Raw genomic sequence first — 13,226 nt, 5'->3', positions numbered from 1 at the left:
GGCTGCAATTAAATAACTTGCTTTCATGGCACTCTGGGGACTCAACAGCATCAATTTGGGTCTCCTATTTTTGGTCTCCTACTTTGTTAATTCTTTGCAATAAAAAAGTTGAGAAGCCATATATATATATATATATATCCCATTAAAAAGAAATATGTACTTTTCTATATATTGTTTTTCTGTTTCTACATGGACTTCTCCTTCCTGCCTTGCCCAAACACTATATTCTGTAAAATCTCTTTAATTCATCAATCCACACATCTCTGTAGGCAGATGCCATCAATTCTGGGCCCATCACATGGATGAACAGTCTACATTTTACCAGAAGGCATCGCATTGCTGTCATCCACAAATATCCTTGTTCCTTCCTATTGACAAATTACTGATTTATGTATCATGACTCAAATTATATTCAAGTATGTTTATTTGCAGTGTAATTATCCTTCCTAATTGGACCACTCTGAAGACAGATGGATGATTCCCACTCCTCACCCCCATCATCTCTAGTAATATGCACTAGTATAAAATGTTTGCTGCACCCTTTGCAAACCACAGCCAGCCACACACCTGCTCTCTGTGTCACCCCCTGGGGGAAATGTTATTGTAACATAGGGCTTTATCTGGTATTACTTCAAAACCCTCAAATATTATCTCATCAGCATCAGATTTCTGACATAGATGAATAACGAGGCTATCACAGTATGACAGCAAAAAGTAATGAGAATCTTGGGGTTTATTTCTTTTCCCTATCTTTAAAACATTTCATCTCCCCACCAGCATGCGTTCCCTATCTCTTAAATTTGAAAAGGAAACGTTTTTTAAAGAGGACCGGTAGAAAAGATCAGGAAAGGGCAATGCCGAAGAAATTAACATTCGATCGTGGCTTGGAGCGCTCAGGCAGCGGGTGAAGTAAAAGTAACCTGCAGGCGACAAAGGTCCGGTCCCACTGGGTGACTCAGGTTTAACTCCCAGGACTGGGCTCTAACTGCTCCCTCGCCCCGTGCCCCTCCCCCTCCGGCCCACACTTCTCCCTCCGGTTCCAACGCACATTTGTCTATAGAGGCCGCTTTGCGATTTCAAACAGTTCTACTTGTACATGTGGGTCACTGATAGCAACCTACAGGCACGCACACAATCAACGTAGAGAAAACGGGAAATACAGGAAATGCCCAGGATGGGAGCGAGGATGGGGGTGGGGGTGGGGGATCCGACTTCGTCTTGAGTCCCATTGAAATAGCTCATGGACGCTCCTGAAATTCATGACCCGCCTGAAATAAAAGTTGAACGGGATTGTAGAAAATCCTTTTGCTTTTTCGAGTTCAAAGAACACTAGACCGCTGAATGGAAGGGGAAAGAAAAGAAGGGGGGAAACTTTGTATCTGAAAACACCCAGAAACTCACACACAGTCTCCCCCGGTCCTTCGCCCCATCCCCTGGGCTCAACCCACCCATTCCAGATGTGGTCTTCCCCACTCGCCTCCCTCCTCCTGCAGCCCGCACCCCAAATCACTGGCTGCCCACAAAAATGCAGCCCAGATCTGAGAAGCAACTGATGTCTGTGGCCGGCGTGACCCACACGCCGCAGACCAGGCCCCCGGGCGCGGTACCAGGCGCGCCGAGCTGCGCCCCAGACCCGCCGAGCTGCGCCCCAGACCTGCGCGCCGCCTAGCCCGCGGTCGCCGCCGGTCGCGCCTGCTTCCCGGGAATCGCAGTTCCAGGCACAACTTTTTTCCACTTCTGCTGCCGGCGGCCGCGGCGGTGAGAGCAGAAGCAGCCGTTCCCTCCCTTTCCCAGTGTCCAACCCGTCCCTGCAGCTCCCCACCCGGTCCCCTTCCCTCCCTGCGGGCTCCGCGGGCGCCCGAGCGGAGTTCCCGCTCCAGTCGCCGCGCACCCCTCCAGGGCTCCGCCGGCACCCGCGCGGGGACCCCGCAGCCCCACTGCCCGGGGATGCAGCTCTCTCTCCTAAGGCGCGCGGGGTCCGGCTCCCACTCACCGCCCGGCTCGGCGTCCCCGAGCGCGCAGCCTTCCCAGCGGGGCTTTCCGTTACGCCTCCTCGCAGCCGCTCCCTCAGGCCCTGCCGGCGCTCGGGAAGGAGGAGGAGGGAGGAGAGAGAGGAGGCGGCGAGAGGAGGGGGCGAGGGAGGGTGGGGAGAGGGTCCACGGGTGGGGGAGGAGGAGCGGGCGAGCGAGAGCGCCGACCAGGGCCGCCGCCGGCTAGCGCGGAGGGAGGAGAAAGAGGGGCGGGGGCAGAGAAAGAAAGAGGCCGCCGAGCCTCCCCGCCCAGGACCCGGCCCCGCGCCGCTGCCCAGTCACCATCGCCGCCTGGGTCCCGCTCTCGGGCGGGCGTCCGGGGGAGGGGTCGGCTCGGGACTCCCCCGGCGCGGGCGGGCGACGGCGGGCGGAGCAGGCCCGGCCTCCGGAGGGGAGTGTCCTGCGGGGCCCGGGAGGGTGTGGGCGAAAGGGGATCCCCGGGGGAGGGGTGGGGGCCTGGGAGCCGGTCACTGCGCCTCTCCGTCCCGCGGCGCCTCCGGAGTCGTTCCTCCGGAGTCCAGCTCAGGTCCCCGAGCGCGCGGGGAACCTCTAGGGACTGTGTCGAGAACCGGCTCCGGAGCGAGAGCGCAGCGCCGGGTCGGTGTCGGGGTGAGAGGCGGACTCCGGCGGAGAGCGGGCCCTGGAGGGCGCGGGGCCGTTCCCCAGGCGGGGGCCCAAGCGGGAAGTGTCCGTTGGGTGATCCCGGGAATCCAAACCGGGAGGGGGGTTGCCTGGACCCCGCGCTAGCTTTCCTCTCTGGAGAGGAGGCGCGCGGCTAAGTTTCCTTGACCTGTGAGTCTCTAGGTTAGGAACTCAGGGAGAACAGTCTGGAAGGATATTTGTAAATAGACTACTTGGGGTGACATCCTCCCTGCCTCCAATTAAGGTTTCAGGATGAATTTCCTAGGCGACAGCCTGAAAAGAATCCTTGCCCAGAGAGGGGATTCACTAACGCCCAACACCGCCCTGGAGCAAAGAGCACAGAGTTCAAGGGCCCGAGTTAAGGTGACAATATTCCCCTGCCTCCTGGCCCTGACTTCTCAGCCCATCGTCTGGGACACCTGCACCCAGTCGCCTGGACGCGGTCAGTCAACGCGTGGCCACTCCCCTGCACTGCCAATAGGCGATCCCATTGATTCTTCACTGTCAAGGTCGCTCCTGCAGCCCTGTCCTCTGCAAGACCACTGCCCCTTTCCTGGTTCTCGGTGCTCTCTAGAGGCGTCGTGTTTTCAGTGGCCTCCTCCTTGGTCCTCTCTTTGCACTGGATCCACCTGTGCAAGCCTACAGGTTAAAGGTTCTCTCAGGCAGGCCACTTCCTGTTCTAGAAGCACTCTGACACAGAAAAATTCTGAATTACTGAGAAACTTTTCTATTCAAAGCCACCCACCTACCCGCACCCGCTCCCAGGAGCTGGGTGCTCTCACCAGCCCGGTATCCTCCCCTCCCCGCGAAGGTTCCATAGTGTATCCACATGGGAATTTCTGATGCTCTTGCCAGAACTGGAATGCTCTCTTCCATCTCTCTCACAGCCAAGTCCCGCTTATCTTTATTGCAAATGAAGTTTGTAATACAACATTTCTTCTATAAAAGGATGTGTGCGTCCTTCCCATTTTTAAAATCATACACTAGAAATAACAAGGCTTATGGGGAAACAAACTACTCCAAAGCTATGTAACCTTGCAACCAGAACACTAAGAAAATAGCAACCATTCCTGGAGCGGTGAGCACAATACAACATACAGATGATACATTACAGAATTATACACCTGAAACCTATATATAATTTTATCAACCAATGTCACCCAATAAATTCAATAAAAACTTAAAAATAAAAGTCAAAACACCAGGGATGTACTCATGCACAGAGGAGAAACCATGTGAAGACACAGGGAGAGGCCTGCAAGTTGAGGAGAGAGGCCTCATAAAAAAACAACCTGCCCACACCTTGCTCTTGGACGTCCAGTCTCCAGAACTGTGAGAAAATACCGTTCCGTTGTTTAAGCCACCTGCTCCGTGTATGTTGTTATGGCAGCCCTAGCAGACTAATGCAAATAAGTACTTATTGCAGGCCTAATGCACAAGGCTTACAGTGCCAGTCTTCACAACAGGGCTGTAATTATTCGAAGGCAGGACCTAAGTCTTATATTTCTTTGCATCCCCCCAAATACCCAGTGGAGTTCCCTTGGTAGAACAGGACCTCAGTGCACGCACACAAGCGCACACGCGTGCACACACACACACTCTACCCCAGTAACCATTCCAAAAAATGATTCCAGCAAGAATTTATGAGCCATGTTAAATTCCTAAGAAATATTATAGTAAACATAAATATAGGACCTGACCTTTATAAAAAGATGAGGTAATGGATGAGGAGATTGAAAGGGAAGTTGTTGGAGGGTGCAGAGTTAGGAAGATAAGCACAAAATGTACAAATAAGAGGTACATTCCCTCTTCCCAATAAGCTTTTCCAAATTAGAGCTCGTGGCTAAACCAACCCAAGAGTGAATGGACATCAGGCATAGCACTGGGTGCTCTCCACAACTCGCATTCGGCTGTGCGTTTTGCTTGCAGCTGCTCTTAATGGTGCAAAATATGAGGTGCTGAGAACAACTGCATGTGACCAACGCAACCACCCCATTTTACTAATATCCTTCCCCTACATATCAATAGCGAATGAGCTAATCTGTGTTACATATGCTCTCATTACAGAAATATGCTGCCGGGTACAGAGCAGACGGTACTTACTTCTATGCTTAGGAAGTAGACTGTACTTCATTCCACACATCTAGTGAGCACTCACCGTGTGCCAGGGACAGTCCAGGCACTGGGATGCATCGGTGAACAAAGAGAAACACAAAAATGTCTGCCCTCATGGATGTGGATACTTGAAGAGGGCATCACAGATGGTTTGTATTATTTGGTGGTATTACACATTTCATATGGATGCAGCTTGAATTGATGCTGCATCTACATTTTATTCTCTTCTTTAAAAATATATTTTTATTGATTTCAGAGAGAAAGGGAGAGGGAGGGAGAGAAACATCAATGATGAGAGAGAATCACTGATTGGCTGCCTCCTGCACGCCCCACACTGAGGACCAAGCCCACCACCCAGGCATGTGCCCCTGGCCGGAACTGAACCCGGGATCCCTCAGTCTGAGGCCGATGCTCTATCCACTGAGCAAAACCAGCTAGAGCTACATTTTATTCTCTTTGAGGGCTAGGGTTGAGCCTTATGTTTTTGTATCTTCACAGTGTTTGACATAGCAAAGGCCTACTGGGATGTGTAAATTAGGGAATTTACACCCATGTATCCCTAGTGCTATTAAATTCACAGGAAAACCACTTGGGATCTACAACTAAAGTTTTCTCAGGCTCGTTCACCAGGAACCCACCAAGATGGGTTGAGTTCATACCAAGACAGTGAAGAAGACAGCCAGAGTCATCATGGAGCAGTACTGCACGTACCTGAGCAATGACTTCCACACCAACAAGCGCGTGTGCCAGGAGAACGCCGTTATCTCCAGCAGAAGATCTGCAATAAGATAGCCGGTGCTATCTGTCACACATCAGATGAAGCAGATTCAGAGAGGCTCTGAGAGATGTATTTCCATGAAGCTTCAGGAAGATAAGAGAGGAGAGATAATTATGTCCCTGAGGTCTCAGGCTTGATCAGATCATGAAGTTTATTCTGAAATTAAGAAATGCTGAAACTCTTAAAGTTTGGCCGTCTGTCCAGCCCACAGGTCACTCAGCCTACCATTGGAATGACGTTTAAAACACCACCTGAAGCCATGTGAATCTTTCTGCTGTGCTCTAATACCAGTAAACCATCTGATGAATGAGGATAGCTAAACGTCAGCAACCAAAAAAAAAAAAAGAAGTTTTCTCAGAATCATGTTTATTGCTATTTGGGCTAAAATCAAAGCAAATATCCCCAGATAGGATCATTTGGACCTGAAGAATAGATAAAGTACACTTAGTAAAAATCAAGAAACTAGGGATTGGAAGGGAAGGAAGAATAGAGAAGGAGAGACAGGATAAAAGGTATAGTCCGAGAAGAAAAAACCTGCTACATTCTCTGTACAGGCAGACCGGGGGAAAGAAGGGTAACAACAGGAACTCTGGGAGATTGTAATGCTGCTTCTATCATGTGCTTCAGCTACATTTTCAAGAAACACTTACGCTGAGGCATAAATGAAGAAATTAAAGGGAACCTGCCAAGTCTGGTCAAATGACAAGGTCTTGGAAGATAATTATGAGCCATCGGATGGGCCATAAGGTAAAATTACCCTGGGTCTGGCGAAAATGTGATTCTGAATGTACTTGCCTGTGCAGATCACTCAGTCTCCTGAACATTATACCCCACCTGGTGTAACTTACAGCAACAGGGCTAGACATTTTTCATGTGTGAACACTTTGTTTCCTATTCTGAGTATGAATCTGTTTGGGATTTAAATAAAATCATTTATAGCAGACACATTTGATACATTTTCACGATGGTCCGCATACTAAAGATTGATTGAATTTGCCTATTCACCTTCAAAACACCCTACCTCTCAAATCCACCACCACCCATTGTGAGAGACTGAGATTTCCTTATACTGTGATCACAGAATTTCAGTGCTAGACACAAACTTGGAAATCAATGTCCTTTAAAAATCACATATAAAATTAAATTATTTCAACTGCAAATATCTTCAGGGAAACCAGCAAAATTGCAGTTCACCAACTTGGGAAAAAATCAGTCTCTTAAAATTATTATTCTGCTTTTTTTAGTCCATGGGTCAAATTGTATAAAGAAGCAATCTAAAATTATAAGACTCCATTTTCTTTGATAAATATAGGTGGAGAAATGGCAATTTTGAGCACAAAAACTTGAAGGGCTCTCCTGATTAAAAAGGACTCTGCCTATTAAAATCAGTGTTCTGGTCTACGTGCAACAGAAGCCATCTTTTGGGCCACAGAAATGGCCTAGCTAAGGTCTCCAAAAGACAGTAATGTCATATTTCAGTTTCTGCTTCCAACTGGCAGTTTTTAAGTCAAGAGTGAAAATGAAGCCTGTACATACAAAAAAAAAAAAAAATTCCTCCATTTTTATTGAAACCCCATTACCAAGGTGTTAAGCTATCTGATAAATGAGGATAGCTAAATGTCTCTAACTAGGAACAAGTGTTACAAGTACCAATAGGCACATAATGGGGCAGCAGGGGTACCAAGTCATATATAAGGGGCCATGAGCTCCTGATAAAGAAAATCTCAATGATCTATAGAAAAAACGTCCATTTTCCACTCACATCTATTAAGGACAACATCGACAACAGAGCCAAGGAGAAACACGGCCCTCAAAATACACCGCAACTAAGTCACGGAGGAAACAAACACTCAGAACTTGGGGCATTTGCTCTCTCCTGGTGAAATCTGAGGACTGTTGGCCACTTTTGTCTTCAGGCCACAGTCTTACCTCTTGGTCTTCCTTTCTTCTAGAAACGAAGCAATAACTTTAATTTGCCACTAACTTCTAAAGCAGTAGTCTGCTTTCCTGCCTCTAGTTCCAAAACTAGACTCCATGTGACTCTGGTTAAACTCAACCCAAGAAGGTGCTCTGTTCATTTCCTCCTATTATGTCACCACCACCATGAACAAATCCATCTGGCCCTCGTCCAAATGAACTTACCCCTGAAGTGAGGTGGAAATTTCCATATAGTGAGAATGTTTTACTGCAATATCACTTTATAGGTTGCATGCAATTTATGCAACATTCTTAGCTGCTCAATAACATGTAACTGGCAAACTCAATTCGCTGAATCTTTACTCACTTCTAATCTTCACCTGCAGACATTTTTTTGGATTACAAAACTTTCTCTCGGAAGAGGTCCAAAATACAAAGAAGCTTGGGGGATTAGCTTCTTAACGGTATTCCTGACAGGCATAAAAGCACCCAGAGAAAGAGAGCGTCAGCCCTTTAAAGCAACAGTGCTGTGCATCTGGCCCATGACTTGTGTTTCCAGCTTTGTCTTTTTCTGTTATGACTTACGTGTTGCTCTCAAAACTATTACCCTCATTAGTGCCTACAATAAAATTTGGAAAATGTTCACTCAGCATGATTTAATAGCAATGCGAAGATGAGAATTTGAGAAAACTACTGCCATTTATTTATTTATTTATTTATTTATTTATTTATTTATTTATTTATTCATGCACTGAGAAGAGGATGCTTGTCCCTAATCTGGCCCAGACTAAAAAACGTAGTCCTCAATCTGAAAACCTTGCCTGTAAGGAACTTTCTTCTCTGACTTTCTCTGCCAGTCCTCTTCCTTAAAACAAGAAGCACAAGCATGCATGTCTGTAAAACCACCAATTCTTGGGCACCTTGTTTTCACGTAGTGCTAGAATTAGAATATATTATTTTGTATTGATAATAAAAATATTGAGTATTATTAATTGTTCTGACTACTTCCAAATGGCCTTGGGGAGGCTCGTTATTTAAAATAACAGGAAGTAAGGGATCTTCTTAGCAGGGTCCCGTTTACCATAGCTGAGCATTCACTTTAGCTCTGGGCTTTCCAGAGCCAAGGTAAGAATGACATACAGTGAATAATATAGTTCCCACGATCTGATGAAAGAATAATAGTTGTTCCTCAAGTTAGGCAAACTTTTTCCTGGCACTAACTTCTGAAAGGAATTGAATCATGGAAATTCTTACATAAGAAACACTGGACAATCTACACTTCTAGGTGCAGCATCTTCACTGAGAGAAAGCAATACACTCTTGCCCTGTGGAGCAGAGAAGGTAAAAAGTTGACAAGAGATAACAGAAGTGTCTATCACGGCTGAAACTGCATTATCTGAACTTAACATCCGCCTAGTCTCTGGGACCCCCAGGATGCTCTCTGTGACCTCAATTAAGAAAAGAAAAATAAAGGAATCTCAAACAAATTATGCAAACAAAAACCAACAAGACAACATTTTTTCACTGGCTTCACAAATCTTTCTCAATTCTAAATCTATTATTTCACTTAGAACCCACCTGACAACTATGACCTGAGTTCATGTCAGAACAACCTTGGGAAGGGATTCAATGAAAACAAGAATTAAGAGCAAGGCCAATCTACACTATTTAGATTAGTTCTAGTTTTTCTTCCAACAGAATGGCATTATGCTATGCTAATTATACAAAATAATGTTCAATAACTTTTAAAGTCATATAAATGAGAATAGCATAAGCCATGTAATTAAAATGAACCATAACACTAGTTTTTATTGTTGAAGAGTAAGTTCTTCAAATATTCTGTCAAATTTTACTGGTAGACAACTGTCTTAAAAATAGTTTATATAAGCCCTGTCTGGTGTTTTCAGTGGTTAGAGCGTTGTCCCGTTCACTGAAGGGTCACAGGCTGGATTCCCAGTCAAGGACACATACCTAGGTTGCAGGCTCAATCCCTGCCCCTGGGCAGGGCAGGTGTGGGGAGGCAACCAATCCATGTGTCTCTCTCACATCAATGTTTTTCTCCTTCCCTCCCTCCCATTCTCGCTAAAAATCAATGGAAAAAATATCCTCAGGTGAAAACTTATATAAGTGCCTCTTTAATTTCCTAGAGTGTCATGAAAACAAAAGTTTGATATTAATGAATTCAAATCCCTCCACTACCTTCAGGTGTAGTTTGTGTTCACTAGATATATGATAAGAAAAGATCATAGTTATGAAAAGACCATGGGTTCTCAATTTCTATTGACTGTGTATAAATTCCACTTGCTCCATGATTAGTTACTAAATAATTTTAGGCAAGTCATTTAACCTCTCCAAAATTTAGTTTCCATGATGATAATACTATCTGTCACATGGGGATATTATGACTCTTATATGATTGTTATTATCAATGCAAGTGAAGGTCTCTACTATAATGCCAATATATAATAGTGCTCAATAAATATTTATTCCCTCCCCTTCATCTCTATATTCCTGCAAAAGAATTTTCTCCCAGTTCAAAAAGACCACTCTTCCCAATTTGCCAATTACATAGCTTTCCTATGCTTTTTAAAAAAAGTGATATGAGAATCAAAACACTGAGGCACTGGCATAAGGATAGACATCTAGATCAATGGAATAAAATTGAAAGTCCAGAAATAAACTCTCACATTTATGGTTAACTGATATTGAACAAGAGTGCAAGACATTTCAATGCAGAAATGTCTTTTCAATAAATGGGACAAGTGGACATGCACATGCACATGCAAAAGAATGAATAAAACCCCTACCTCACATCATACAAAAATATTAGCTCAAAATGGATCATTGACCTAAATGTAAAAGCTAAATTATACAACTCCTAGAAGAACATATCAAAATAAATCTTCATGATCTTGGGTTAGGCAATAATTTCTTAGGTATGACATCAAAATCACAAGTAACAAAAAAACACACCCATAAATTGTACTTCATAAAAACTAAAAACTTTTGTGTGACAAGAGAATACCATTCATGTGGGGAAAGGGAAAACCATAGAATGGATGTAAGTATTTGCAAAACATGTATCTGATAGGGAAGTCAATAATGAAAAGACAACTCAATTTTAAAAATGGGCAAAGAATCTGAAGAAGTAATTTTTCCAAAGAATTACACAAATGGTCAATAAGTACCTGAAAGATGCTCAACATCATATTTAACTGGGTAATGCAAATGAAAACCATACTATTTGTACCAGTATGAAAAAGATAAAGAAGACAGATAATAACATCTGTTGATAAGAATGTAGAGAAATTGAAACCTGCATACCTTGCTTATAGGATTGTAAGTGGTAGAGCAACTTTGAGAAACAGTTGATATTTCCTTAAAAAGTGAAACATAGAATTATCATGTGTTCCAGACATTCCTCTCTTGATATATGCTGAAGAGAAATAAAAACCTGTCTACAGAAAAACCTATACACAAATGTTCAAGCAGTATTCTTCATAATAGACAAAGTGAAAAGCCAGATACCCATCAACTGATAAAGGAACAAGCAAAAAGTTGTCTATACATTTATTTTACTATTCATATACATTCATTTCATTTTCAGCCATAAAAATAAAGTCCTGGTTCATGCTACAATCCAGATGAACTTTGAAAACGTTATGCTAAGTGAAAGAAGCCAGTAGCAAAAGGCTGTATATTGTATGATTCCATTTATAAAAATGTCTAAAATATGCAAATCTATAGAGACACAAAATAGATTACGAGTTGCTTAGGGCTAGAGAGGAGGTTGGGGGTAGAGGGAAGTGAGAAGTGTTTAAAAATGTGTATGACTTCTTTTGGGGAGTGGACAAAAGTGTCCTAAAATTAGATTGTGGTGATGGCTGCTCAACTCTTTTTTTTTTTTTTTTTGACTATTTTTTTTAATTTTTTTACATTTTTTTAATTGTTTGAAGTATTAAAAATAGTAGTACATATGTCTCTTTTTTCCCCCATTGACCTCCCCCACCCTCCCCTTCCCCCCAGTACATGCCTTTACCTGCCCCCCCCCCCCCCCCGCCAGTGTCTTTTATCCATTGGTTATGCTTATATGCATGCGTACAAGTCCTTCGGTTGATCTCTTACAGCTCCACCCCCCCCCCCCCACAAAACCTCCTCTGCCTTCCCACTGTAGTTTGACAGTCTGTTCAATGCTTCTTTGCTTCTGTATCTATTTTTCCCCCTTTTCTTTCCTTTAAAAAATCTTGCCTCTGTGGACTAGAAATAAACATATAATAACAAAAAATGTTTGAGTCCCAATTTCAATGTCCAAAAGCTCTGATTCCCCGTTTCAATGTCAAACAGTTCCTTATGTGTACATGTCAGCAATGATATCTGGATGGTGGGCACATGGTGGCAATGCAGGTCCAACCCTCTCTGGTTTGGTCCTAGGCACGCTGCTGCGTCACACAGCTTCTGACTGCTAGCGTGGCAAGGCGTCGTCAGCGTCTCCCATCTCTGGACTGTTTCTCCTCTTGTCTTCGTGGTTGGAGCAGACCTGTCAATTCCTCTCTGTTGCAGGAATCCACATGGTCTTGGAGTTGTTTTCTGAAAATATACAAACATATTCTCCACCGAAAGTTAATAAAGGAATCTTTTCTATATAATTGATTTGGGATCCTTTTTATTTTTGCCCAAACGATTTTCCTTTGTCTTATTTAGACACCATGTGTGTTTGCTCAACTCTTAATATACTAAAAACAACTGAACTATATATTTGAAATGAGTAGATTTTATGACATGTGAAAAATATCTTAATTTTAAAAAGAGATTAAGACAAAAAATGCTAGGAGAAATGGTTGTGCTATCAGGAATAATTGCAGTAAACATTTGCTGTGTGTAAGAGGGATACAACAAGGACTAAGCATGGACTCCATCCTCAAAGAATCTAAAATCCAGTGAATGGATGTAGTTCAATGAAGAGCAATGCATATTTTAATTGCCAGTGGGACCAGAATTAAATAAAATAGCTGTAATATATAGTATTCATCTAATACACTGTACTAAGCTTAGGGACATAAAGTATGTCTGCCCCAGTCCTCTACAGGCACCCAGGCGTTGGGAATGAGAGCTGTGCTAGACAAGAGCAGGTGCCACTGGAGCCCATCAGCACTGAGACAGGCAGTGGAAGGAGAAGATGCTGGAGAAGGCTCTCTGGGAGTTAGTTATGACATTGTTTTAAGGACAGGTAGAAATCCACAAGGTGCAGGTAGGGTACAGTCCACCCAGACAAAGGAGACGGCACGCACAAAGGCCCCCAAAGCAACCGAGAGCTCGGGATGGAACACAGAGGAAAATTGAGAGGTGAGAAGAAATGACTTGGGGAGGCAGGGTGGGTATTAGCGGTACCCCCAAAAGTCCTATGAAGTTCCATCTGAGATCCCCAAGGTGCCATTGAAGGTTTTAAATCTCAGAAATGGCCAGATCTTGTTTTAGAAAGGAACAAGCAAAAAGAAAATTTTGTCCACTCCCCAAAAGAAGTCATACACATTTTTAAACACTTCTCACTTCCCTCTACCCCCAACCTCCTCTCTAGCCCTAATAATTTCTTATCTCACAGATGTTATTATCTGTCTTCTTTATCTTTTTCATACCGGTACAAATAGTATGGTTTTCATTTCCTTGCTACATAAAGAAATGGGTTCAGTGAGAGCAAGAGCAGGAATGGAGAGATCTGTCCTCCAGGAGCATGGGGATGAGGACCT

At 44.0% G+C, this 13,226-nt stretch overlaps 1 protein-coding gene across 1 annotated transcript in view; it reads right to left on the bottom strand.

Annotated features, from left to right (window-relative positions):
• Positions 1-2,220, bottom strand: part of LHFPL2 (LHFPL tetraspan subfamily member 2) — a 148,378-nt gene extending 146,158 nt beyond the window's left edge. The window contains exon 1 of the mRNA XM_080679523.1: positions 1,994-2,220. The gene's annotated coding sequence lies outside the window, so the exon portion shown is untranslated. The remainder of the gene's footprint in view (positions 1-1,993) is intronic.
• Between the last annotated feature and the right edge of the window lie 11,006 nt (positions 2,221-13,226).

The sequence above is a fragment of the Plecotus auritus genome (assembly GCF_963455305.1).
Source record: "Plecotus auritus genome assembly, chromosome: 7".
NCBI classification, from domain to species: Eukaryota; Metazoa; Chordata; class Mammalia; order Chiroptera; family Vespertilionidae; genus Plecotus; species Plecotus auritus.
Note: the sequence above shows the minus strand (reverse complement) of the source record. Positions and strands in the feature narration are given on the sequence as shown.